We start from the raw sequence: 26,641 nt of genomic DNA, 5'->3' as shown, positions 1-26,641 counted from the left end.
CTATAAAAACCCTAGAAGACAACCTAAACAATCCCATTCTGGACATAAGAACTGGCAAAGATTTCACGGTAAAGATGCCAAAAGCAATCGCAACAAAAGCAAAAATTGACAAATGAGATCTAATGAAACAGAAGAGCTTCTGGATAGCAAAAGAAACTATCAACAGAGTAAACAGACAATCTAAAAAATGGGAGAAAATTTTTTCAAACTATGCATCTGACAAAGGTCCTAATATCTGGCATCTATAAGACATGTAAAAAACCAAACCACCCCAATGAAAAGTGGGCAAAGGACATGAATCAACATTTTTCAAAAGAAAACATATCTATGTGGCCAACAAGCATTTGGGGGAAAAAAAGCTTAGTATCACTGATCATTGGAGATTGCAAATCAAAACCATAATGAGATGCCATCTCACACCAGTCAGAATGGCTATTACTTAAAAAGTCAAAATAAACAAACAAACAAAAAACAGACACTGGCAAATTGTGGAGAAAAGGTAACGCTTATACACTGTTGGTGAGAGTGTATTCAGTTCACCCATTGTGGAAAGAAGTGTGCCAATTCCTCAAAGAGCTAAAAACAGAATCACTATTCAACCCAGCAATGCCACTACTGGGTTTATACCCAAAACAATTGTTCTACCATAAAGACACAAACATGTATGATCATTATCATACATGTGTATGTATGATACACATACATACACTGTGCACAATAGCAAAGACATGGAATGAACCTAAAACTGGTTTATCAGAGACTAGGACTGCAACCCCTGCTTTTTTTTGCTTTCCGTTTGCTTGGTAAATACTCTTCCACCCCTATATTTTGAGCCTATGTGTGTCTTTGCATGTGAGATGGGTCTCCTGAATACAGCAAACCGATGGGTCTTGACTCTTTATCCAATTTGCCAGTCTGTGCCTTTTAATTGGGGCATTTAGCCCATTTACATTTAAGGTTAATATTGTTATGTGTGAATTTGATCCTATCAGGCCAGAGGTCAACACATTCCTGCAAGCCAAATCTGCCCTGCCACCTATTTTTGCATAGCTGTAGAGCTCAGAATAGTTTTTACATTTTTAAATGACTGAAAATAACTGAAATAATATTTTGTGACTCAAAAAATATATGAAATTCAAATTTTAGTGTCCATAATGTTTTATTAGTACCCAGTCATAAAAGTAAACAAGTGATTCACGTACAGTTTATGGCTGCATTTGTGTTGCAATGGCAGAGTTCAGTAGTTGTAACAGAGATGGGATTAAGTTCAAGAGATTAGAGAGGACTTCTGGAAAAAATGCTGTATCTCCCTAAATATGGAAAAAGACCAATGGAGCCCCTGAATACGCTAGCTGCTATCTTGTAACCGAGAGGGAATAAACCATAGGATATAAGTTAACACTTACTACCCAGTACTTTACAGGAAAAGTTTGCTAACCCCTTATATCGAACAAGTCTGAGTCAAATTTTCTGTTACTTGCAACCATAAAAATCCTAAACAGTATACTCCTCTATACTATGGCAGTGTGAAACTACTCAATGATATTAAAAAAGGAAACATACTATAAGGCCTCCATCAATTTATGCTCTTTCCTATGCATAAAATGTAACTCCCTCCACTTAACTGTATAATGAAATTATATCCAATATGTGCAAACAGTGCTTGGTGTCTAGTAGAGTTGAGATAGACTCAATTTTTGAACTCTTACTATTTATATGACTTTAGGAAAACAATTAAATTATCTGAACCTCAGTTTCCTTAACTGTGAAATTGTTATCAGAATGCTCTATGTGGTTGTTGTGAGAAACAAATGCAGCAACATTCATAAAACACAGCATGACATCTGGCACAAAGTAAGCACACATTAAATAAATGGAATCTTCATCTATCATATCCATGATCAACAATAAGATCCTTTTACTGAAAGATCATTCCTCTTCCTACACAGATTTTCTGGATGCCTACCAGAAAGAACTGTTCTCTCTTCTGTGCTTCTTCAGCACATTATTCATACAATAGTCCCGCCTTAGCCACAGGGTGTGCACTATGTTTTTTCCTATATAAATATTCCTCACCTTACAACAGGGTTATGTCCTGATAAACCCCTGTAAGTAGAAGATATCATGTTGAGAATACATATAATATACATAACCTAAGTTGAGAATACACATAATACACCTAACCTACAGAATATATAGCTTTACATACTCTACCTTAAATGTACTCATAACATTGACATTAGCCTACAGTTGAGCAAAATCATCTAACACAAATTTTTTAAATTATAAAACCATTTTCTAATAAAGCATTGACTATTTCATGTAATCTACTAAAGACTGTTCTGAGAGTAAAAGAATAAGGTTGTATGGGTACTCAAAGTATAGTTTCTAGTATATATGTATTACTTTCCCACCATTATAGTTGAAAAATCATTTAAATTCAACCATCCTAAGTCGGGAACCATTTATACATACATATCTGTAATAGAGTTTAATTTATTAATTGTTTGACTGATCCATGGATTCCTGCATCAGTCTATGCTCAACAAAGAGTGAGATTCATGTGTATCCTCCTCAACATCCAGTTTCAACAGATAACACCAAAGATAAATAAACAAACAAATTAACTAAATAATAAATCATTTTCCTAAGATTCCAAAAGCTAGAACAGCCTCTGCCTTCTTCACATTAACCTATATCTTAGGGAAGCCACAGCTTCTCAAGTTTGAGCTAGAGTTTTCAGGAACAGTATCAGATTTTATTTCCAAAGACACAAATGAAAGTAAAGGTCACTTAGAGAAATCTAAAAAGTTCAGTGTAACTAAAACACAGAAAGTATAGACAAGAAGCAGGACATGAAACTAGAAAAGTAGGCAGAGGCATAATCATAAAAAGCATAATCACAAAAGGCATAAACATTATTCATGATGATCAATTTGAACTTTATGCTATAAGTGTAGGGAAGAAAATAAAGGACATCATTTATGCAAGGGAGTGGCATGATCTGACTGGTGTTTTCAAAAGACAACCTTGGCAAGTATATATAAGTCAGTGGTGTAGGCCATGGCCTAAAAGTAAAGAGATCACTGCCATAAGCTCAGAGGAAAGGAAAACCTAATTAAATGCACAAACACTGAAAATCAGAAGAAAAGGGTAGACTAGTCAAATATTTAGGACACAGAATTGCAAAGAGTGTACTCATTTGAAAGAGTCATTTCTAATTGCTGCCATCAATTCCTTTTTTATTTCTTCCTTAAATCCACTCTCCTGAGGCTTTTGATCCTACCATTCCAGGTAATCCACAAGTACCAAAATCTCCCATAAAGTCGACTGTTAAGTCCAACAGTCAGTTCTTAGTTTTATTTTTTGACTTATCAACATTTGATGTAGTAAATTTTTTATGTAGTTAATTCTTTCTTTCTTGAAGTCTTCTCTTCACTTGATTTCCAAGATGCCACACTTGCCTGGTTTTGCTCCTGTTTTCCGACTCCTTCTGTCTCCTTGGCTTATTCTTTCTCACCTCCCCAATCTCTACATGATAGAGTGCCCCAGGGCTTACTTTATAATCTGTATTATTTGCCATATATATTTCATTGGTTATCTCAAATGAACTCATGGTTTTATGTTTCATCTATGCTGATGGTTCCCAAATTTATATCTAATCTGGGCCTCATCCATGAAATTCATATTCATGGAATTGCCTACCCTATATTTTCATTTACTTTTTTTTTTTTTTTTTGAAACAGGGTCTTGATTCGTCGCTTAGGCTGAAGTGCTGGGGCATGATCACAGCTCACTGAAGCCTCAAATTCCCAGGCTCAAGTGATCTCTCAGGAGACCTCAGTCTCCTGAGTAGGTGCACATCACCAGGCCTGGCTAATTTTTATTTTGGGGGTCTTAAGACTCCTTTAAGATGGGGTCTTGCTATGTTGTACAGGCTGGTCTCAAACTCCTGGGTGGAAGTGATTCATTCACGCACCTTAACCTCCCAAAGTGCTAAGATTACATACGTGAGCCACTGTGCCCGGCCTCATTTCCACTTTCATCTTACACAGGTATCTCAAAATTTAACATGTCCTAATAGTCCTCCAGGAACCTGCTCCTCTCACAGTCTTCCTCATCTCTGTAAACAGCAACTCCTTTCTTTTGTTGTATAAGCCACAAAACATGGAGTCATCCTTAATTCCTCTTTTTCTCTGTCACTGCACATACAATCCATAAGTAAATCCTGTCAGCTATACATGATATACACAATCTACTTCTCACCCTCTGCTACCTCCACCCTGAATCTCCAAGCCACCTTCATGACTAACCTGGTTTCTCTGCTTCTGTCCCAGCCCAGCTTCAATCTGTTCTCAACAGAGCAACCAGAATGGTTCTGTTAAACACAAATCAGATCATGAAAGTCTTCTCCTCAAAACCCTCCAAAGGTTTCTCATTGTAAGTAAAAGTTAAAGTCTTTAGATCAAGGCCCTACCTTACCTGGGCCCTATTACCTCTCTGACATCATCTCCTACCACTCTTGCTCTCTGACTTTTCTGAAGCATGCTGGCTCTCCTCATTGTACTTTAAACACTCTAAGAATATACTTGTATCAAGGCCTCTGCCTGAAATACTTTTCTCCCAGATGTCAGCATGGCTTGTTCCTGCATTCCCTTTGGGTAGATACATAACTGTCCCCCCAGTGATTCCTTCCCTCATCTCTCTAAAATAGTACTCCACCACCACCATATTCACACAGACATACATTTTTCACTTCTTCTTCGCTTTATTTTTCTTAGTACTTATCAATAACATAGTCTGTATTTTACCTATTCATCTTAACTCTGATCATCTTCCTCCACTAGAATATAAATTCCATGAGAACAAATAATTTTGTGTTCAATGCTTTATTAGCCATGCCTAGAATAGCATCCGACACATAGAAGGTACTCAAAAAATAGCTGTTGAATTAATTAATATGCATGAATAAAATGAAGGAAAGAAAGGAATTCTGGATGCCTCAGAATTCTTTGGAAATTTGGGAATTTCGGTTGCTTGATTATAATGCCATTAAGAGAACAGAAGACGGGCACAGTGAGGTGGCTCACTCCTGTAATCCCAGTACTTTAGGAGGCCGAGGCAGGCAGATCATGAGGTCAGGAGTTTGAGACCAGCGTGACCAACACTGTGAAACCCCATCTTTGCTAAAAATTAAAAAATTAGTCGAGTGTGGTGGTATGCACCTGCAATCCCAGCTACTCAGGAGGCTGAGGCAGGAAAATCAATTGAACCTGGGAGGTAGAGGTTGCAGTGAGCCCAGATAATGCCACTGCACTCCAGCCTGGGCAACAGAGAGAGACTCCATCTCAAAAAAAAAAAAAAAAAAAGAGAGAGAGAACAAAAGATGGAGGGTTGATTTACTCTATTTTATTTTAGGTTTAGATGTATATGTACAGGTTTGTTACACAGGTAAACTTGTGTCACAGGGGTTTGGTGTACAGATTGGTTCATCATGCAGGTACCAAGGCTAGCAACAAATAGTTATTTTTTGTGATCCTCTCCCCTCTTCCCACGCCCACCCTCAAGTAGGCCCTAGTGTCTGCTGTTCCCCTCTTTGTCTTCATGTGTTCTCATCATTTAGTTCCCACTTACAAGAAAGAACATGTAGTACTTGGTTTTCCGTTCCTGCATCAGTTTGCTGAGGATAATGGCCTCCAGCTCCAATATAACAGAATATAGAGCCCAGAAAGAAGGCCACGCATCTACAACCATCTGATCTTCAACAAAGCTCACAAAAACAAGCAATGGTGAAAGAACTCCCTATTCAATAAATGGTACTGGGATAACTGGCTAGCCATATGCAGAGGACTGAAACTGAAATCCTTCCTTACACCATATGCAAAAATCAAATCAAGATGGATTTAAGACTTACATGTGTAACCACCCTACTTATTACCTCATTAATTCCAGGTCTTGTGCTAGATGGAGGGAAACATTCACTTAGTCAGAAGTGAAACTGTCTAACCCTTTTTGTTTTTTCAAAGACCAAATAAGGTGTTCTCAAACTGGAGTTCTGCAATAATTCTCAATTCTCAACCCAAATATTTATGTTTTACTTGATGGAGTTCAGAACATGATACCTCAAAATACAGCACCGTGGCATCAGAAAGATCACTCTCACCCTTCCCTCACGCTTCTTCCTAAAACATACTCCTAACACCTAGAAAGGAGTTTTTACTCTTCTCCTAAAGCAGGTCTAAGACCCTCATTCAAGAGGTCCTACCTATAACTGGAGGAAAGAAACATATTTATCGCTGAAGACAGAGGGATACAGAAAAGAATGTTAATAAAAGGTCTTGCTAAGCCCCTCCACACCCCACCCCCAGTTTACTATCATAAAATCTTACTTTTTTATCCAGTCATACTTCTTCACAGCTATCCACTTCATCAAATCCAACATAAAAAATACACAGATTTACTCATTTCTTCAGGTCTTCATTTTCTTATGAAGGCTCCAGTGCCACATAAAATTCATTAAGTAAATTTGTATGCTTTTTTATTTGTTAACAAATCTGTCTTTTGTTATAGGGGTGTCAGTCATGAACCTAGCAATGAATGAAGAAAATATATCTTTCTTCCTCTATATACTTTTAAATCCATTATTATACTAGGGAGCCCCTATTCATTTATTTGTATATAAATTGGCACAGTCTGTCTACATAACAACTGCCTTTTTGAAATAACTACTTGGATGTCTCAAATATACCTCAAACTCAAACTACTGAAACATGAAATTCTAAACTTCCCTTCATCCCTTCAAACCTGATCCTCTCCAACAGAGCTCCCCATCTCAGTCATCAAATATTGTTGATTTTCCCTCCTAAATGTCTTGAGTCCATCCACTTGTCTCCATCTCCAACCTGCATCCACCCCTATATCCATCCTCTTCTCAACAAATATCCACAAATAGCCGAGTAATCATTTAGAAATGCAAATCTAATAGTAACCTCACTTTATACTTAGAATGTTTAAATGTCCTCCCATCAGAAGATATAAAATTTAACACAATCTACAAGGCTCTACTTCTCCAGCTTAATTTCTAATCATACCTACTTTTTCTAATATTGGCTTTCTTTCAGTCTCTGATCTCTACCTTCAGATGTCTAAATCAGGCACCTGAAAAACAACTACTGTATACCTGAGGAGTAAGGATAAAATAGTTTTCACCTAAAATCCCTGACTTCATATATATGAGGATACAAAAATTTCAAAAGATATGAATAACAGCCTATTTTTATTTTGTGACATGGCTCACAAGAAACCTCTTACTCTCTATACAGAACGACAGCTTCTGACAGACTAAAAATCCTATCTTCCCTTCTCCATTTCGCTTCCAAGAAAAAAACACAACCTCCTTATGTTTTGACTCTAAGTTTAAATATACAGATACTCATTGGAAAAATCAAAGTAATACAAAGCTAAATAATCATATATTATCTAAATATTCCTCAATTTTGTTTTTTCAAATAAATTATCTTTATTCATCCCATTATGCCTAAGTAATACTTTGTCTTTACCAGTTATACATAAATGTTTTTTTAAAGTACTTAGCATAATACCATGCACTTGTGGGTACCTAATCTGTACTGCATTACTTAATTATAATAATAATGGCGATGAAACTAGAAATTTGAGATCAAAATATGTTTTTTTTAATTGCATTTTAGGTTTGGGGGTACATGTGAAGAACATGCAAGATTGTTGCATAGGTACACACGTGGCAGTGTGGTTTGCTGCCTTCCTTCCCCTCACCTGTATCTGTCATTTCTCCCCATGCTATCTCTTCCCACCTCCCCACCCCCCGTCCCTCCCCTATTTTCCCCCAACGGACCCCAGTGTGTAGTGCTCCCCTCCCTGTGTCCATGTGTTCTCATTGTTCAACACCCGCCTATGAGTGAGAACATGCGGTGTTTGATTTTCTGCTCTTGTGTCAGTTTGCTGAGAATGATGGTTTCCAGGTTCATCCATGTCCCTACAAAGGACATGAACTCATCGTTTTTGATGGCTGCATAATATTCCATGGTGTATGAAATCAAAATATGTTAAGGAATTTATTAAAAATAACAGTATGACCTTTGTATATACAATATACAAAATTTCAAAACAATATTCCTTTCCCTAAACTTATCATTAGTAAAGTTCTTGAGTGTTATATTTTGTATTTTTCTCCCAAGTAAGGAGGAAAAGTGAATACAGTGATTAAGTAATTAGATAACAGGAATCATTATGACCAAATAGAATATGAAAATATTTAATCAAAAAATAAAGAAAGAAGCCAGGCATGATGGTGTGTGCCTATAGTCCCAGCTACTTGGGAGGCTAATGTGGAAAGATCACTTGGGCCCAGGAGTTTGGGACCAGCCTAGGCAATATAGTGAGACCCCCATCTCTACTTTCTAAAAATAATTTTTTAAATAAAAAGAATATGGAAAGAACTGAATAAAGAACCCAGTAAAGACTCATATGATTCTTCGTACGTGAAAAAGCTGGCATGATAAATCACTGGAGAAATAAATGGCTATTCAACAACGAATGTGGTGGGGAAAATGACTTTCTCCACGAGACAAAAAAAATTAGACCCTTTTCTTATACCATAACCTCCTTACCAAAATAATTTAAAAATTCAAATGTATTAAACACATGGAAATGAAAAACAAAACTTCAAAACTATTTCAAGAAAATCTAGGAGAATGTATTTGTGGTCTCTGAGTAAAGAAAGACTTCTGAAATAACATGTAGTATAAAAAAGAATGATTGATTTGAATAAATTAAAATTTTAAACTTCTATTCAACAGAAGTTTGGAATTTCGCTCCTAAAACTAAAGGCAATGTTTTAAGACAGGGTACAGACTGACAGAAGATATCTGTTATAAATGTCACAGACTAAGGATCAATCTAAAACAAGGGTCTGCCAACTTTTTCTATAAAGAGAGTAAATATTTTAGGCTTTGCAGACCATATGCTCTCTGCCACGACTACTCAACTCTGCCACTGTGGTGCAAAAGCAGGCACACACAATAAGTAAATAAATGAGTGTGTCTGTATCCCACTAAAACTATTCAAGAACACTGAGATTTGAATTTTCTATAATGTTCATAGGTTGTAACATTTTATTCTCCTTTAATTTTTTTTTCAGAATCATTGGAAAATAAATTGAAAAGCCATCCTTAGCTCACAGGCCACACAGAACACGTGGAAGGCTGGATTTGGCCCATGGGCTACAGTTTGCTGAATCTGTCCAGAGTACATAAAGAATTCCTATAAATCAATAAAAGATAAATAATCCAACAGAAAAATGCATAAAGGAGATAAAGAGGTTATTAACAAATGAGGAACTCTAAAGGTCTATAAAACATATGAAAAGATGTTCAACTTCATTAGAAATTAAGGAAACAAATTAAATCACTCGGACATTACCTTTCTCCTACCAGATTGAGAAAAAGGAAGAAATCTGACCATATGATTGACTACTGGACATGGCAAAACAGAAACTCTCAAACACTTCTAAGAATATAAATTGGTACAGTGACAAAGTAGTGAAATCATGTAGTGCAAGTAATAATGCAAATAACCTAAAAATGCAAATAACCTACATTTGCATGTCCATTTCTAGGTATAGCACCTAGAAAAACTCTAATGTGCAGGTAAGGATATTCACTGGAACATTATTTGTGATCACACACACACAAACAGAAAACTCAAATTCATATTAGGAGGGAAATGGATGGAAGAAATAAGCTCATAACATTGAATACTATACAATACATAAAAGAAAATAGTTTCTAACAAGAGCACAATAGCAAGTTGCAGAATGATACAGAAATGATACTACTTATTATATTTTAAAACACACAACACTAAACTAAAAATCGTTCATGGACACATTTATACTGGAAATTTTCATCTCTGATAAAGGAGATTCAAATATTAATCTTTTTAAACCAAATTCTAAATATGTCTGGTCTATATATTATCTATGTCTGTGTGCATGTGTGTTAGGATACAGTTATAGCAATGAGAACTAGTAAAACACCAAGCTATGTTTTATTTGGAAAAAGAATGGGATTTACATTTTAGAAAAATCAGATGAACATTTAAGAAAATTCATTCTCACAGCAAAACAGAGAATGAACTAAAGGGTACTGAGATTGTAGACACAGTAATTTAAGTGAGATACGATCCTGAAGAAATGAGAACAAAGAGGTAAAGAGAAGACAAAGTTCAGAAATATTCTGAAGTTTTAATCAAGTGGACTTGATGAATGACAGATGTTGGCAGCCATTTTGGGGAATATAGGAAACTTCATACATTTTTCCAACTGTTTCCTGTATACACTTGCTATGGGCTTTTAAACTACTTTTAAATGTACATCTGCATTAGTTGATGATGATAATGGTCATCAGCTACAGCTAAATGATTAAAAAAGGACTTTAGAAAACAAAACATCAGTTAAAGCAATTTTTAAAGATGTAGCAAAAAGGTTTTCTGTTTTGCAGTTTCTGCCAGAATATATACAAATACACACACACACACACACACACACACACACACACATATACATATATATACGGATACACACACACACATATATATATACGGACACACACACACATATATATACATATATATACGGATGTGTGTGTGTATATATATGGATATATGTGTGAATATATACGTGTATGTGTGTGTGTATATGTGTGTGTGTACAGTATGTTCCTGAGGGCTAAAGATACGGGTGAATGCTAATACAGCTTAATCTTCAATTACTAGAGAAAAAGATGAAAGAGTTCAAAGTATAAGAGTACAAGTCCAAATTCCACCATTTACTGTATGACTTTGGTCAAGTTACTTAACCTCTTACTCTGCCTCAGTTTTTTGATCTGTTAAATGAATAAAATAGTAGAATTTATTCCACAAGGTTGTGAAAATTAAATCAACATAATTATGTATGAGTTTATGTATGTATGTATGCATATATGTATGTGTGTACTTACACATGTTTTTGATTATTATTTGTACATCGATTACTCGGAACCCATTAAGTGATAGGGCATTATACTATGTGCTAGAGAAGTGGCAATAACAAATTCACATTTTTGCCCTCTTAAAGTATATAGCCTTTATAATGTGACAGATAGATACGTGAATGTACATGCTGTCTTCAATCTACTTAAGTAATTAATTCTTATATTTTTTGTCCTCTTAAAGTACATAGCCTTTATAATGTGTACGTGCTGTCTTCAATCTACTTAATTAATTCCTGAAACTATTTGTCAATCTAACCAAGACTATCAACAATTTTCATGTCATATAATCTTTCAACAATTGCTAAAAATCAATGGAAGTAGGTTATGGTTATATAGAGAAAAATCTTTTCTAAAATATAAATGTTTTTATGAGCAGGTCTTTAATAGAAAATAAAAATAAAATACAGATCTATGGATGTTGTTACTTTGTAAAGTATATTTTCATTCTTATCTCTAAGTTTTCCACTGACTCTATTTCTTCCATCCTTAATGTAGGCTAGTCTAGCAGATTAAAAAAATACTTAAAACTCCCAGAAACTTATCTCTCAATTCCACCTCCCCATTCCAAGAATGTAACAAATTCTTTACTTAATTTCTTCTACCCTTAACCACACTGTTAATCTGAAAGATTCATAAATAATATCCTCAAAAACTACTTGGGTCTTAAAATTACAAAGAAAATGATGGCTAAATAAACACTAACAAGAGTTTTTTATTGCTTAGTTAAAAATGAGTTAGTGTATTTAGAGTGTAAAACCTTTTGTTTCCATGCTGTAATCAATGTACATTTTCTTTAATAAAATGTTTGTTGTCAAAAATAGCTCATATAGCAGTCATTCCCCGATCATTTAACTTTTTAACACTCTTTCAACAAAAGATATTTTAAATGCATCCAGCTCTCTATTGCAAATTTACAGTACTAATCTTTGCCAGCCATTTTGTTTTCAGCTTGTAACACTTGCAGCCAGCTGCCTTCAGCCTGCCTCTATTAGCATATCGGATAATTTAGAAAATAAGCACAGAAACCTACTAAATATGGTTAATTTTTATAAGGATGTATCTATATATTTTTTCTTTAATATGCTTTATTTTATGATGCTTCTCTACTTCCTTTCAATATTATTCATTCTCTTAATGTAAATGCTCATTCCTGCTCACAGTAACTTTCCCTCCCCCAAATCCTATAACTGAAGTTGACCTATTACCATTTAAGAATTTTCCAATTTTAATAAAGTACAGGCAGATTTTAAATATTTTCTGTAAAAGCACAGAAAGGTTACACATTTTGTACTAAAATTTGCAACTATATTCCAGCAGGCTATCTAGCCAAGAATAATAAATACGTAAAAGCTAACATACATTATTCTCACATCTCAAGGGTATTTCCAATAGCTGGCAGACAGCAAACAATTCTCTACCTGTTCTGACTTGCAGCATCCTGCTGTTTGAGTGTCAATAACAATGTGCCCTCACCAAGCATCATAAAGTCTTCGACAACAAATTATCTAATGCAATTTTAATATGATAGGGAAGGGTGGGACCAAAGAGTTAGTGTCCTGTTCTTCAGAACTCTTTTCCATTACATCCGTCTCCTTCCCTCAACAAGTCCCACTCATCCATATTTAATTAATGTTCTGAAATTATGTTATTCCTTAACCCATTCTATCACTTAACACAGAACTTTTTAGAGAGACCCTTCTAGTTCACTACAGAATACTACTTAGAAAGTTCTTTAACTTGATAGAATATAACACTCCCGTTAAGTAACAACGAGCAAAGCAAAAAACAGAAATTAGAGAAGACGCTAAAAAAAAAGTTCAGTGATTAAGATTACTGAAGTGCTTTAGCGACTTCATTTTCTCTTCCAAACCCCTTCCCTTCTCCAAGGCGTTTTTGTTTTTACGTGATACTAATCACCCAGGCTGCTGTAAAAGCCTCTGGTTAGAATGGATTCAGAGGCTGCTGTATCTTGTGAGGAACCAATCAGATTTCTTTGTTTCATCTGCAACATTCCATCAGGGTTATATAACATTTTAGATCCATGAAACATTTCAATAATATAGTATATTTCAATCTGTAGTTATTGTCACTAAACTTGACCAAAAAATCTCATTATTATTCTTGTTTGTAATTCAATAAAATCAGAGAAATATAGTACAGATGAGAGACTTGTTTTTAATTTTTCTTTTTGGGGAGAACACAGAATTTGCTTTGGCTACAAAAAAGAGTTTCTGAAAATATACAATATGAGTACTATGGAGACTACTAGGATTATTGCTGATTCCTTAATATTTTTGTCTACAGTAAGGTGGGTAAGGTAATCCAACACAATGGCAGGCAGTCATACAGTTGTTAATTCTTATCACATACAAAATGTCTTTAGCATGGAATAAAACATCATAGATTTTCAAGCTCAGGCTGAATCTTTTCCAAATCTTTTGAAAGCATAGAAAAATTAAGTATTTAAAATGTTTGGACAAACATTTTCTCAAGTAAGAAAAGCTGAATTCTCAATGTCATCCTCCAACTTACTACCCACAACACTAACCAAAATAATATGCCAGCAGCATTGTTAGCTATATGATCAGCATACTTGCATTACACTTGTAACGGAACCATACACATATTCTCTCTCTTCCAGAGATAAATGCTACCTAACTTAAATACTGCTCTTCTATGCTATTAATACAGCAACTCAGATATTCAAAAACATATTAAGCTAAAATCTGTGAATCTAGTATTTTCTTTCTTTTTACAACTCAAAGGGATCCAACAGATGATGGTTACAAATCAGCACAGGATTAAAATAGTGGCCCCAACACATTAAAAAGCTGAATCTGCTGGGTGTGGCTTAAGTAAACATCTTGTCTCAACTGGACAGCTCCCGAGTAACACGTCCACAGAAACCCAAAATATATGAGTACATAAGCAAAGTGCTTCTAGGAGAGGGTGGGAAACTAAACCTCCATGTTTCATCTATGCTTAATGTTCAGTTGTTTCTATACTGTACTTCTGAAATGACAGTGCCTTGAGTCAATGCTGAATATTGTTCAAGAAACCAAGGACAGAGAAATGTTACTTGTCCTACTTCCTCTCCTTTATACTCCCTGTCTACAACATGGCCGTTCTTACAAACATTTTGCTTTCAAAAAAGAGGTAATCATTTAAATCATGACTATGTGCAATGCGAACTCACACTGCATTACAGTCATCAATAAAATATGAAGTGCCAACTCCTCGGCTCATTCTACTGATTTTCCATATCTCACCACAGAATGCGCTACTAATGTTTTCTGCTATTATAAAATGAACAATATAGGGAAAGCTGCGACAAATGTACAACAGAGAAAACATAAAAACTACAAGTGCTTACTTTTAAAAAATCCAGTATTAATAGAAAAAATCTTCACGAACACCTATCTATATAGATACAGACACTGCACATGTTTAATATAAATATAAATGTTTATAAACTACCAGCATGCATCTAGTAATGTTATACATGCAATATACCTGAACCTCTTTATATAGAAGGCCTGCAGATTTTAGAACTACAACAGTTTCATTCTTACTGGCCAGAATCAAATATTAAAACAGCTAAAGACATCTGACATACTGAACCACATCCAAGCCTTTAATCTTGTTAACAATTTTCTCTCCTGTTCAATGTAGCAAACTCACCTCTGGATCATACTGACGGTTATTTTTTTCCCAAGCCCTGTACATGCTGCACCATTTTGTTTGTTTTCTGGACAGTGGAGAAATCGGCAGAACAGCAGTGAAGGAGTGTACTGGAGTCAGCAGAGTCAGTGCCAGCCTCCTGCTGCAGTCTGTATATTGAACGCACTCAAACCCACAGGTGCCTACGTAAAATCCTCCAGCTGCAGCCTGCAACTTAATGTTTCCTTCAGCAGTGAATCTGTATGCTACTTTCACTTTGCTTTAATCCAACAAAAGGACAGAATGCACAACAGTATGCCAGATGATTTTGCAAAAAATACTTATACAGACATTGACTCTATTAAGTAGCCAAAAAAACTGAATTTTTTAATCATGAAGATTCAGATGGACAATCACCAAAAGAGAAATGTATTTCTAACATTTCTAAAATTCTAAACTGATAATTTTTTCAAAAAAATTTAGCACTAAATACTAACACGTGTCTTAATTTTCTCACATGAAACAGCTTATGAAAGTAATTTTTTACATATCATAAGTATATTATATATATAAATGCATAAATAAGATTTCCTCTACCCATACCTTTCATCAACAAATAATTCATTTATGAGAAGGAAATGGGGAACTTATCTGATAAAAAGGCAAAGTGAATCTAAATAAATCAATGCTCAATAAATCACAGATAAAACAAGAAACAGAGGCTCACATTCCTTTCACACAAACTTCAAACACATAAATTCTTATCCACCAGACTTGCAAAATTGGAAGAAACCTTAAAAAAGACAAATCCAAACCTTTGATTTTTCAGATTAACAAATTAAGGACAGAGAGTTTAAGGCTAAGGTACTTATTCCCAAGGTCATAAAGCTATTCTATAGCAGAGCCTGGTCTTTTAAACACACCTTTTAGCAAATAATGACTACTAAAAACTCATTCAAGATCAAACAGTAACCTGAATATTGCTATAACTATTAAATAAAGTCTATAGTTTAAAAAATTAAGAAAAAGAAATATCCAAGCCCAAATAACTAAACAGGTACATTCTACCAAACATTTAAAGAAATAACACAAATTCTAGAATTTCTTCCAGAAAACAAAAGAGCAGCAAATACTCCCAACTCATCATGACAGAACTACTTGAATGTCAAGCCAGATAATGAAATTACCAAAAAAAGAAAACTACACACCAAAATCCCTTTATGAACATAGAAACAAAGAGCCTCAACAAAATATTAGCAAACAAAATCCAGTAATGTAGAAAAAGAACAATAAACTATGAGTAGGTGGGGTTTATCCTGGAAATGCTAGACTAGTTCAGTATTTGAAAATCATTCTGTGCAATCTACCATACTAATGGTTCAAAGAAGAAAAATCACATGATCTTATTACCTAATCAGAGAAAAAGTATTTTAAAAACATTTAGTACTTGAAGAAAACTAGGAATATAGAGTAACTACTTCAATTTGATGAAGAACATCTATAAAATATCTACAGCTAACATCATATTTCTTGGTGAAAAGCAATGTTTCTCCCCAATGATCAGGAAACAAGGCAAGAATACCCACTCCCACCACTTTTTTTTTTTTTTTTTTTTTTTTTTGAGATGGAATCTCACACTGTCACCTGTGCTGGAATGCAATGACACGTTCTTGGCTCACTGCAACCTCTGCCTCCCGAGTTAAGTGATTCTCCTGCCTCAGCCTCCCAAGTAACTGGGATTACAAGCAACCACCACCATGCCCACCTGATTTTTGTGTTTTTCATAGAGACCGGGTTTGACCATGTTGGCCAGGCTGGTCTTGAACTCCTGACCTCAGGTCACACACCTGCCTCGGCCTCCTGAAGTGCTGACATTACAAGTGTGAGCTTCTGCACCCAGCCTGTATATATATGTTTTAAATATTAGCAATGTACAGTAAGAAACCAAAATTTTAAAAACAAGAGTCTTCATCTGTGATTTCTCCTTCCATGGTTTCAGTTACCCACAGTCAACTGCAGTCTCAAAATATTAAATGGAAAATCCCAGAAATTACCAATCCATAAGTTTTAAATTATACTCCATACTGAGTGGTGTAATAAAATCTCACACCATCCCGTCCAGGACGTAAATCATCCCTTCTACCATATCCACTGCTGTATACTGTACCTGTCATTAGTCAGTAACTTCCAGCATATCCACGCTGTATATCCTACCTGCCCATTAGTCATTTAGATATGCTTAGCAGTGATATCCGTTGTATGATCAACAGTTCACAAGAAGGATGAATAAAGCACAATAAGATATTTTGAGAGAAAAAGACCACATTCATATTTGTCGTAATTGTTCATTTATTATTAGTTATTATTGTATCTTCCTATGTGTAATTTATAAATTAAACTTTATCATAGGTATATATGTATGTATAAGGAAAGACATAAATATATATAGGGTTTGGTACTATCTACAGTTTCAGGAATCCACTGGGGCCTGTGGTGTGTATCCCCTGTGGACAGAGGGGACTAATGTACCACTAGCTTAAAAAAAATACTTAAGTGTAAGTCTAACGAAAATATCTGTATACTGGAAACTACCAAATGCTGATGAAAAGTATCAGGGAAGAACTAAACAAATGGAAAGACATAACATGTTCATGTACTGGAAGACCCCACATGGAAAAAATGTTCTATCCCAGCTGATCTATAGATTTAATGTAATTCCACCTAAAATCCCAGAAGGATCTTTTTATAGACAGACAAGATGATTCTAAAATTTATATAGAAAAGCAAAAGATCTAAAATAGCTACAGCAATTTTGAAAAAGAACAAAGTTGGAGGAATTATACAACCCTATTTTAAGACTTACTATAAAGCTACAGTAATCAAAACAGTGCAGAACTGGCAAAAAAAAAAAAAAAATACAAAGAGATCAGTTAACAGAACAGACAGGGTAGAAATGACCCAAATAAATACAGCCTATTGATTTGTAACAACAGTGCAAAAGCTATTCAAAGGAAAAGTGTAGTCTTTCCAACAATGGTGTTGGAACAATTACATACCCACACACACACACACACACAAAAAAAAAACCCAAACATATCAACCTTAACCTCACACTTTATATAAAAAATGTATCATACATCTAAATAGAAAATTTTTAGAAAAAACATATAAGAAATCTTCATGACCTGTGGTTAGGCAAAGAGTTTTTAAATATGAGATCAAAAACATGAACCATTAAAAAAAGATAAATCAACTTTAACAAAACACTGTTAAGAGAATAAACAAAGCAAGCAAAACACATAACCAACAGAAGACTTATAGACAGAATATACAATGAACTCTTAAAATTCACCATTGAGAAAACAAACAAAAAATGAGCGAAAGATCTGATGACACTTCACCATAGAAGATACATAAAAGACTAAGCACATGAAAAGATGTTCATTAGCCATTAGAGAAATGCAAATTAAAACCAAAATGAAATACCACTACACATAAAATGACTAAAATTTTTTGCAATCGACAATATCAAGTGCCACCAAGAGGGTGGAGCAATTGGAACTCTTATATGTTGCTGGTGGGAATGAAGAGTACAGCTACTCTGGAAAATTGTTTGGCAGTTCCTTATGTAGTTAAACATACACCTACCATATGATCCAACAATCCTACTTTCTAGGCATCAGCCCTACAGATATGAAAACTTATGCTCACACAAAAATCCATACATGAATGTTTAAAGTGGCTCTATTCATAATCACCTAAAATTGGAAATAATCCATATGTTCAATGGGTGAATAAGCAAACAATACATCCATACAATGGCATACCACTCAGCAATAAAAAGGAACACACATTAGTGCTGTGTGGCACAACAACTCAGATGAATCTCAAAGGCATTATCCCAAGTGAAAGAAGCCAGTCTTCAAATGTCATATACAGGATATCTCAGAGATACTGCTCGTTCCATTCCAAACTACTGCAAGAAAATTATGATCGCAATAAAGCGAGTCACACAAATTTCTTGGTTGCCCAATGCAGACAAAAGTTATGTTTACAATATACTGTAGTCTATTATGTTTGTATTAAGTTTATAATAGCATTATATCCAAAAAGAAAAGTATATAACTTAATTAGAAATACTTTCTTGCTAAAAAATCCTGTCATCTGAGCCTTCAGAAAGTTGGGATCTTTTTGCTGGTGGAGGGTCTTTTTTGTTGATGGATGCTGACTGATTAAGGTGTTAGTTTCTGAAGGCTGGCATGGTTGTGACAATTTCTTATGATAACAAATGAAGTTTGCCACATCAACTAACTCTTCCTTTCATGAAGATTTCTCTGTAGCACATGATACTATTTGATGGCATTTTACTCAGTAGAATTTCTTTCAAAATTGAAGTCAATCCTTTCAAACCCTGGCACTGTTTTATCAACTAGGTTTATGAAATATTCTAAATTTTTTGTTGTCATTTCAACAACATTCACAGCATCTTCACCAGGTATAGACTCCATAACCCAAGAAACCACTTTCTCTGCACATTTGTAAGTAAGTGCTTATCCATTCAAGTTTTATCATGAGATTACTGCAATTCAGCACATCTTCAGGCTTTATTTTGAAATCTAGCTCTCTATTTCCACACATTCACAATGACGTCCTCCAATGAAGTCTTCAAAGCTATCCATGAGGGTTGCAATCAACTTCTTCCAAACTCCTGTTAATGTGGACATTTTGACCTCCTCCCATGAATCACAAATGTTCTTAACGGCATCTAGAATGGTAAATCCTTCCCAGATTTTCAATTTACTTTGCCTGGATCCATTAGAGGAATCACTATCTATGGCAACCATAGCCTTGCAAAATGTATTTCTTAAATAATAAGCCTTGAAAGTCAAAATTCACTCTTCGATCCATGGCTGAAGAATGAATGTTGTGTTCACAGGCATGAACATAACATTAATCTCCTTGAATGTTTCCATCAGAGCTCTTGAGTGCCTAGATACACTGTCAATGGGCAGCATTATTTTGAATGTTATCTTTGTTTCTGAGCAGCAGATCTCAACAGTGGGCCTAAAATATTTAGTAAACCATGTTGTAAATAGATATGCTGTCATCCAGGCTTTATTTATTGTTCCATTTATAGAGCATAGGTAGAGTAGATTTAGCATAATTCTTTAGGGCCCTAGAATTTTGGAAACAGTAAATGAGCACTGGCTTCAACTTAAGTCACCAGCTGCATTAGTCCCTAACAAGAGAGTCAACCTGTCCTTCAAAGCTTTGAACCCAGGCACTGACTTCTCTCTAGTGATGAAGTCCTAGATGGCATCTTCTTCCCATACAAAACTGTTTCATCTACATTGAAAACATGTTGTTTAGTGTAACCATCTTTATAGCTCATTGATTTCTCAGGTGAAGGATGGAAGAAGGGAGTGACTAGAAAGGAATATCATGATGTAAACTGTAAGTTGATGTAGGCTAGTTGTGATGGTATCTACACACATTTAATGTGTGAAAATTCATAAAACTGCACATCAAAATAAAAAAGGAAATTCTAGGCCAGTGCAGTGGCTCACTGCTGTAATCCCAGCACTTTGGGAGGCTGAGGCAGGTTGATCACAAGATCAAGAGATCAAGACCATCCTGGCTAACATGGTGAAACTCCATCTTTACCAAAAATCCAAGAAATCAGCTGGGTGTGGTCGAGGCTTGGGAGGCTGAGGCAGGAGAACTGCTTGAACCTGGGAGGCAGAGGTTACAGTGAGCTGAAATCACGCCACTGCACGCTAGCATGGCGACAGAGCAAGACTTCATTAAAAAAAAAAAAAAAAAAAAAAAAAAAAAAAAAGGAAATTCTACCTTATAATTTTTTAAAACTTCAACTACGACTAGATGGTCATGACTTCTAATTCTCTATTTCTTTCTCTGCCTTCTTTTCAGAGTCCATAACCCAAATATCTAACATCCTCTGGATAACCCATCATCACCTCAAATTTCACTTCTAGGGAAGGGAAAAAGACTGGAGATTGAGTTCAATCACCAGTGGCCTATGCTTTAATCAATCAGGCCTACATAATGAAGCCTCTACAAAAACCCTAAACAATGGGATTCACAGTTTCTGGGTCAATGAACCTCATATCAGGGGAGTGGGGCAACCCTACCCCAATTCCACAGGAACAGAGCTTGTGTGCTCTGATCTTATCGTATGTACTTCTTCATCTGGGTGTTCATATGGATTCTCTGTAATATCCTTTATAATAAACTGGTAAATGTTAAGTATTTTCCTGAGTTCTGTGAACTGTTGTGACAAATTACTGAACCCAAGGAGGAAGCCATGGGCACCTAGAAATAATAGCTTGTAGGTCCAAAGTACAAGGGTCTGGACTTGCAGTTAAGAGTCTAAGTGAGGGGCAGTCTTGTGGGACTAGTCCTCAACCTGTGGAGTATGACTGACTCTTGGTTGTCAGAATTAAATTGTAGGATACCCAGTTGGTACTGGAAGAGTTGGAGACTTGTTTAATGGGACACATTTGGTGTCACAATGTGTGAGTATAGAAAAAGGTTTTCTTTTAGTAACTTGATACATAGCACTGCTCTATCTCCAGTAGCTCTAGGAAGCACTCGGTAAGTATTTTTGTTGAGTAAATTAAAAAGTAAGGCTAAGGCTCTTCCTTCATTTGACCTACACCCAATCAATCATGCAGTTCAGTTGATCTTTTCTCCATACCACTGCCATGCTCTTAGTTCAGACCCTCATTATCTCTTGCCTGGATGCTGCTGCAATAGCTCCTACAGATCGGCATGTCATTTTACCTACCCAAAGTCACATACACCCGTTTCTGGGAACGGCCCTTTAAAAACTTTCACTCGTTATCCTAATTTACTTCCTCCCTCTACCATAGAGGAAGTGCACTGGGATATGTAGCTAACCCAAGCTGAGATGATCACAAACCTTACCCACACCATAGTCCAAAATGTAACTGACTTGTGAAAGGGTGGACACCAGACCTAAATAAGACCAAGGTTGACCTACCCAATGAGCTTATGGATTTGAAAACAAAAGAACTGAATCAGTATCCTCCTCTGGGTGCCTGGACTATAAGATACAAAGCTCAGATGTTGGTAGCTATGTTCTACTATTTGAACTGAATAGCAGAGGAAACAACAGTACAAGTTTGTGAGAGAATGAAATAGACATGCAGAAAGAAATAGATATAAGAAATGGGAGTGAACCACAGTACCAAACTACCTATATATAGTTCACAAAATGTGTCAAGTTTTCTCACAACTTCATGTCTTTACACTTGCTGTACTCTGTGCCAGAAATTTCCTCTTCCCCATTTCTCAAAGTGGCTAACTGCTATGTAGGCTTGGTGATAGTCACCACCTCCTCCAAGAATTGTTCCATTTCCCTCCAGTCTGAGATTGAGTCCTTCTTGGAACTCCCTTAGTACCCTGTGTACAACTTTATCACAATACTTCTCGTACTGTATTTTAGTAATACTGGTTTATTTATGCCAGGCAGTATAATCTGGCAAAAACTATGTCTTTTATTTCTAAGTAAACTATGTTCCCCAATACTTTACCTGGCTCACATTAAGCGCTCACCCTCTAATCAGGGATGAAAAGATAACACAGAAAGGAAGGAAAGAAGTATCTAACAGTACCTCAGACTTAGAGCATGGATCCACTGGAAGCTTAACAGAAAGGAAGACTGAATGGTCTGACCATTTTTAAAATGGAAACAAAGTAGAATGGCAAAGTAACACAATATTCCGAGTAAAGAAGTGACTATACTGACTAGTAAATGAATAATACCAGAGCTAAGACCATGAAGTGTGATGTAAATTTTTGAAGCAAATAGTACAGCTAGGTTTACTTTGGAAAAAATCATGTTTTCTTCAATATTCTCTTTCTCCCAAAGAACATTCCCCAGCCAAGTCTTCTGTGGTTAGGATAAAAGGTGACAACAACAACAAAAAAAAAAAACAGACAAATATGTTCCTAATACTTTAGTGTGAAAAAACCTGTCCTCTTTCAGGTACAAAAAAGATTTATGTCATTAAAATTATATGTTTAGGAAAAAAATTCAATAGGAGAAAATCTCCCATCCACTCTTATTCCAGAAGACAATTCCCCTGGTTAAGAACAATCATAGAAATCTGTCTTCTGGGATGATCTGCTGGTTGGTTTCCCAGCCAGGGCCTCTGATACTAAAATCCTATAGTTTGAGGCCCAGTCCTCAGCTCTGCAGTCAAGAACCAAGTCATTTAAGATCTTCAAAGTGGTAAGCCTCACATAGATTAATTTATACTACAAAAGCTCTACATTCTGCAAACTTCTTCTCAAAATATTAGTATTATTAACAAACTTAAGGTTGTCTTGTCTTTCCTATATTAGGCAAATTTGGGCTTGTCTTTCTAACTCGTGGGATGAGAAAGACTGTTAATTTTTAAAATAAACAAAACCCAAAACTAGGTTAGAAAAACAAAGCGGCAGACTCCACGAGTTGCCTATCCATCCTCTATTTCATGCTAAAAGAATCCTGATTTTATTTTAGGTATTTGCTTCAAGGGAGGCTGGTTCTCAGGGGTTAAGCTTTGATGAGTAAATGAATCTCAATAACAACATTTGCAATTTCGTTAACTGGCTTAAGAATGGTTAAGTGATAGAACCTGGCCAATTGGAATGTGAGGTAAATGGAGGGCAGCGACCAGTGGGGTGTCTGTTAGCAAAGTTTTTCTAACTTAAAAAGGGATCCAAGAAGGGATTAGCTGTTCTAGTAGTCTATGAACAATGCTGTGTGTGGATGTGAAAGCTGAAGGTACTGCAGTCATCTTGCAGCTATGTTAGGACAAACCTGAGAATAATAACCAATACGTTAAAAACGGCAAAGTAGAAAGGGAGAAAGAAATTGAGTCTTTGGCAATGTTGCTGAGCTTCAGAATCAATTTACCTGCAATCTTCCTACTTCTGGAATTCTTAGTTATATGAATATATAAATCCCCTTCAATGTCTCAGTATTTTAAATTGGATCTCTAGTAATTCTAACCATCCTAACTACCACAATGGCAAATAAAACTGACTCAGGAGGAGACTATACAGAACCTAATCAAATGCAAATTTTAACATAAAACTCCTATTTCCTCTAAAAAGTTCAAGTTTAATAACTATGAGGTCAAGAGGACTAAGCTTAGATGTTAAGATCATTTTTACTTACCAGTTTAAAACCCTGCAGTGGCTCACTTGCAGCTTTAAGGATATAATCCAAAGTATTTAGCATGACACACAAAGCATATGATTAACTGATGAGTGATTACTGTGATAAACTGTCGATACTTTTTAGCAACTTTCTTACTCACCCTAGGTTCCAGAAAGAGAATTATTGCAGTGACTAGGATAGACCACATATCTCCTCTCTCCATTTACTAGCAAATGCTGCTTTTTCTATTTGGACCCCTATTAACTTGTCCTTTATAATTCAACTTGCATTCTCCTCTCCTCCCAGCCTATCCTCCAAGTATATTGTTACTATGGTTTAGAAATCTCTGTCCTGTATTAAACTTTGAGCTCCCGGAGACTAGGAAATATCTCCATCATGTATCACAATTTCTGATATACAGTAAGCACTAAAAAATCTTTGTGGAGTCAATTAATGAACCTAAACAGGAGGCAGCCATAAGTTCTTTCCATTACAGTACAAGACAATGCAGATTTATAAAATATATCTATCATTACAGAAAGTTGTACTGAACAGCATTGTTCTAAAGGGTTTCTAAATTATTTCAAAATGATTGAAAACTAGTTATAATTTTTTTAAATCACAAAACCTAAGACCAGAATAATGTTATGAGTTTTTCAGAAAATGTATGTCATTTAACAAATATGTATTATAAAACATTATGCTATAGACCAAGGATCAAAATAGACAAGTCTCTGTTCCCAGTAACACCTTTGGTCTGGCATAAACTACCAGCTAAGCAGCTTTACAATAATTATAAATGTTATTTACCAAATTCTTTCCTAATCAAAACTATGAGGTCCAAAAATAAAATCTTTAGTGAGCAAAAAGAAAATAATCCCAAATTTTTCAAATTTTTACACATATTTCAAGCTAACGTAGGCTGTGTAATATATGAGCATAATTTTGGTTAAAGTACTTAACATGGTGCATAATAAACACTTAATAAATGTATGCTGAATCCAAATCAACTGTATGAAGAAATGAACAAAGTATTTTTTCCAAGTTTAAATCTTTAAATACATAAGGACATTTCAATACTATTGGTTCCAGTGAAAACAGTAAAACCATTTTTGTATAAATGAATGTTATATCTTTATCATGTATCTTTTTCCAGTATTATTTCACTGATACATTCTATTGACCACATGAAGTAATTGTTTTTCTTTTTTCCTTTTTTTTTTTTTTTCTGATAGCAACACTGGCCTGCAAATATATGAAGCAGTTTTATAAAAGACATTTCATTAGAAAGTTACTGAGTCATGAAGTTATCATATGAAAGACAACAGAATATGCCATCCCAAAACATGTCACTTTGGCATAAGAATTATTTTGAGTTAAAGGAACTTGAAAATCAGCAGATGCAAGAAGGGCATTCTAACTTTCCTTTTGCTTCCTGAAAAGTGGAGATGAAACTCCAATGTAAAAATTGTCCTTCCTGTACCAGGAGAAAAGAAATATTCTTACCACCCGAGATGGGGAGTTGAGGCAAATCTGAACAAACCAACCTTGCAAAACTAGCCTCATACCTTCTTAATCGTTTCTCCATAGCCCAAGCCCCTGTGTCTTTTTACATTTTTACAATTTACTACTTTTTGTCCAACTTAGTACACATGCATGTCTGGGTCATCATTTCCCTATGGAGGCATACATGTAAAAGTCTGTTTGCTTTTCCCCTATTAATTTGCCTAATGTCAATTTAATTCTCAGGTCCAGCTGGAGACCCTGAGAGTACAAGTAAAGTTTTACTTCCCATATATTACAAGCAAAACATTCTCTCTCGTTCTAATTTAACATTTTCAATGTTACTTGTTTCTTCAATATAACACAGATGCAATATTTTAAAATTAATATTAGAGGAAAAAGCAAACCCTACCTTGTTCATTCTTGGTTTATGGACATGACCAGCTTATTTTCTATCTCCGTAAGGTATTAAAAATCCATTTGGGGGCTCCTCTAAAGAACCAGAATTTTTGATGGCTAGATTCTTAGTGACAAATGAAAGAATCATGACTGTAGGTCAGAGCACTCTAAATCTGGAAAAAAGCAAGTTAACCTACTTTCTCCAGGGAATCCAATAAAACCAGAACAGAAAAAAAAGAAAACCTATTAAAGTGGAATGAAGTGGAGAGTGTGGAACTTGTTTTTAAGGTTAAATTTTTGGTTATTGATTTTCTTTAACATAAGTAATAAAACATGTAGGGAAGATGCTTCTCCTTTATAGAAATGTATTCTAGAGACCCTTGGGAACAAAGAGTCTATGATTGCTGTACCATACCAATTTTAAAACTATCATTTGCTCCTTTATATTGCATTCATTTTTGGTTCTATCATTAACTTTTCACTATTATGAGTACATGTATGGGTTTTCAACAAAATTCTCATATATCTCAAAAAAAAAAAAACCAGAAGTAAGCATGATTATATTATGCATAAGGAGACCATGGGATGTTACAGAATACAAATCTATTATCAAGAGGTTCTTCTTTAAAATATTTAAAGTTCCCTAAGAAAACAAAAAACTAAATATATTCAGATGAAAATTTTGACAGTACTAAAATAATTTATCATTTTAATTTGGCACAAACATTATTCTATATCAAAATATACCTATGAAAAATAGCATATTAAGAATGAAATCATATATTTAACTCATTATTTAAATCCCTTTTTAAAAAAT

At 35.1% G+C, this 26,641-nt stretch overlaps 1 protein-coding gene across 8 annotated transcripts in view; it reads right to left on the bottom strand.

The window, feature by feature from the left end:
• The window catches only part of TANC2 (tetratricopeptide repeat, ankyrin repeat and coiled-coil containing 2), a 442,578-nt gene that overhangs the window by 337,422 nt on the left and 78,515 nt on the right, over positions 1-26,641 (bottom strand). The window contains exon 1 of one of the 8 annotated variants that reach the window (XM_074388823.1): positions 14,751-20,542. The exons of the other annotated variants lie outside the window; for them this stretch is intronic. The gene's annotated coding sequence lies outside the window, so the exon portion shown is untranslated. Of the gene's footprint in view, positions 1-14,750; positions 20,543-26,641 lie in introns of those variants that run through there. 8 annotated transcript variants of the gene reach the window in all.

Source organism: Saimiri boliviensis, chromosome 17 (genome assembly GCF_048565385.1).
Source record: "Saimiri boliviensis isolate mSaiBol1 chromosome 17, mSaiBol1.pri, whole genome shotgun sequence".
In the NCBI taxonomy this organism is placed as follows: Eukaryota; Metazoa; Chordata; class Mammalia; order Primates; family Cebidae; genus Saimiri; species Saimiri boliviensis.
This window is presented reverse-complemented; position numbering and strand designations above follow the sequence as displayed.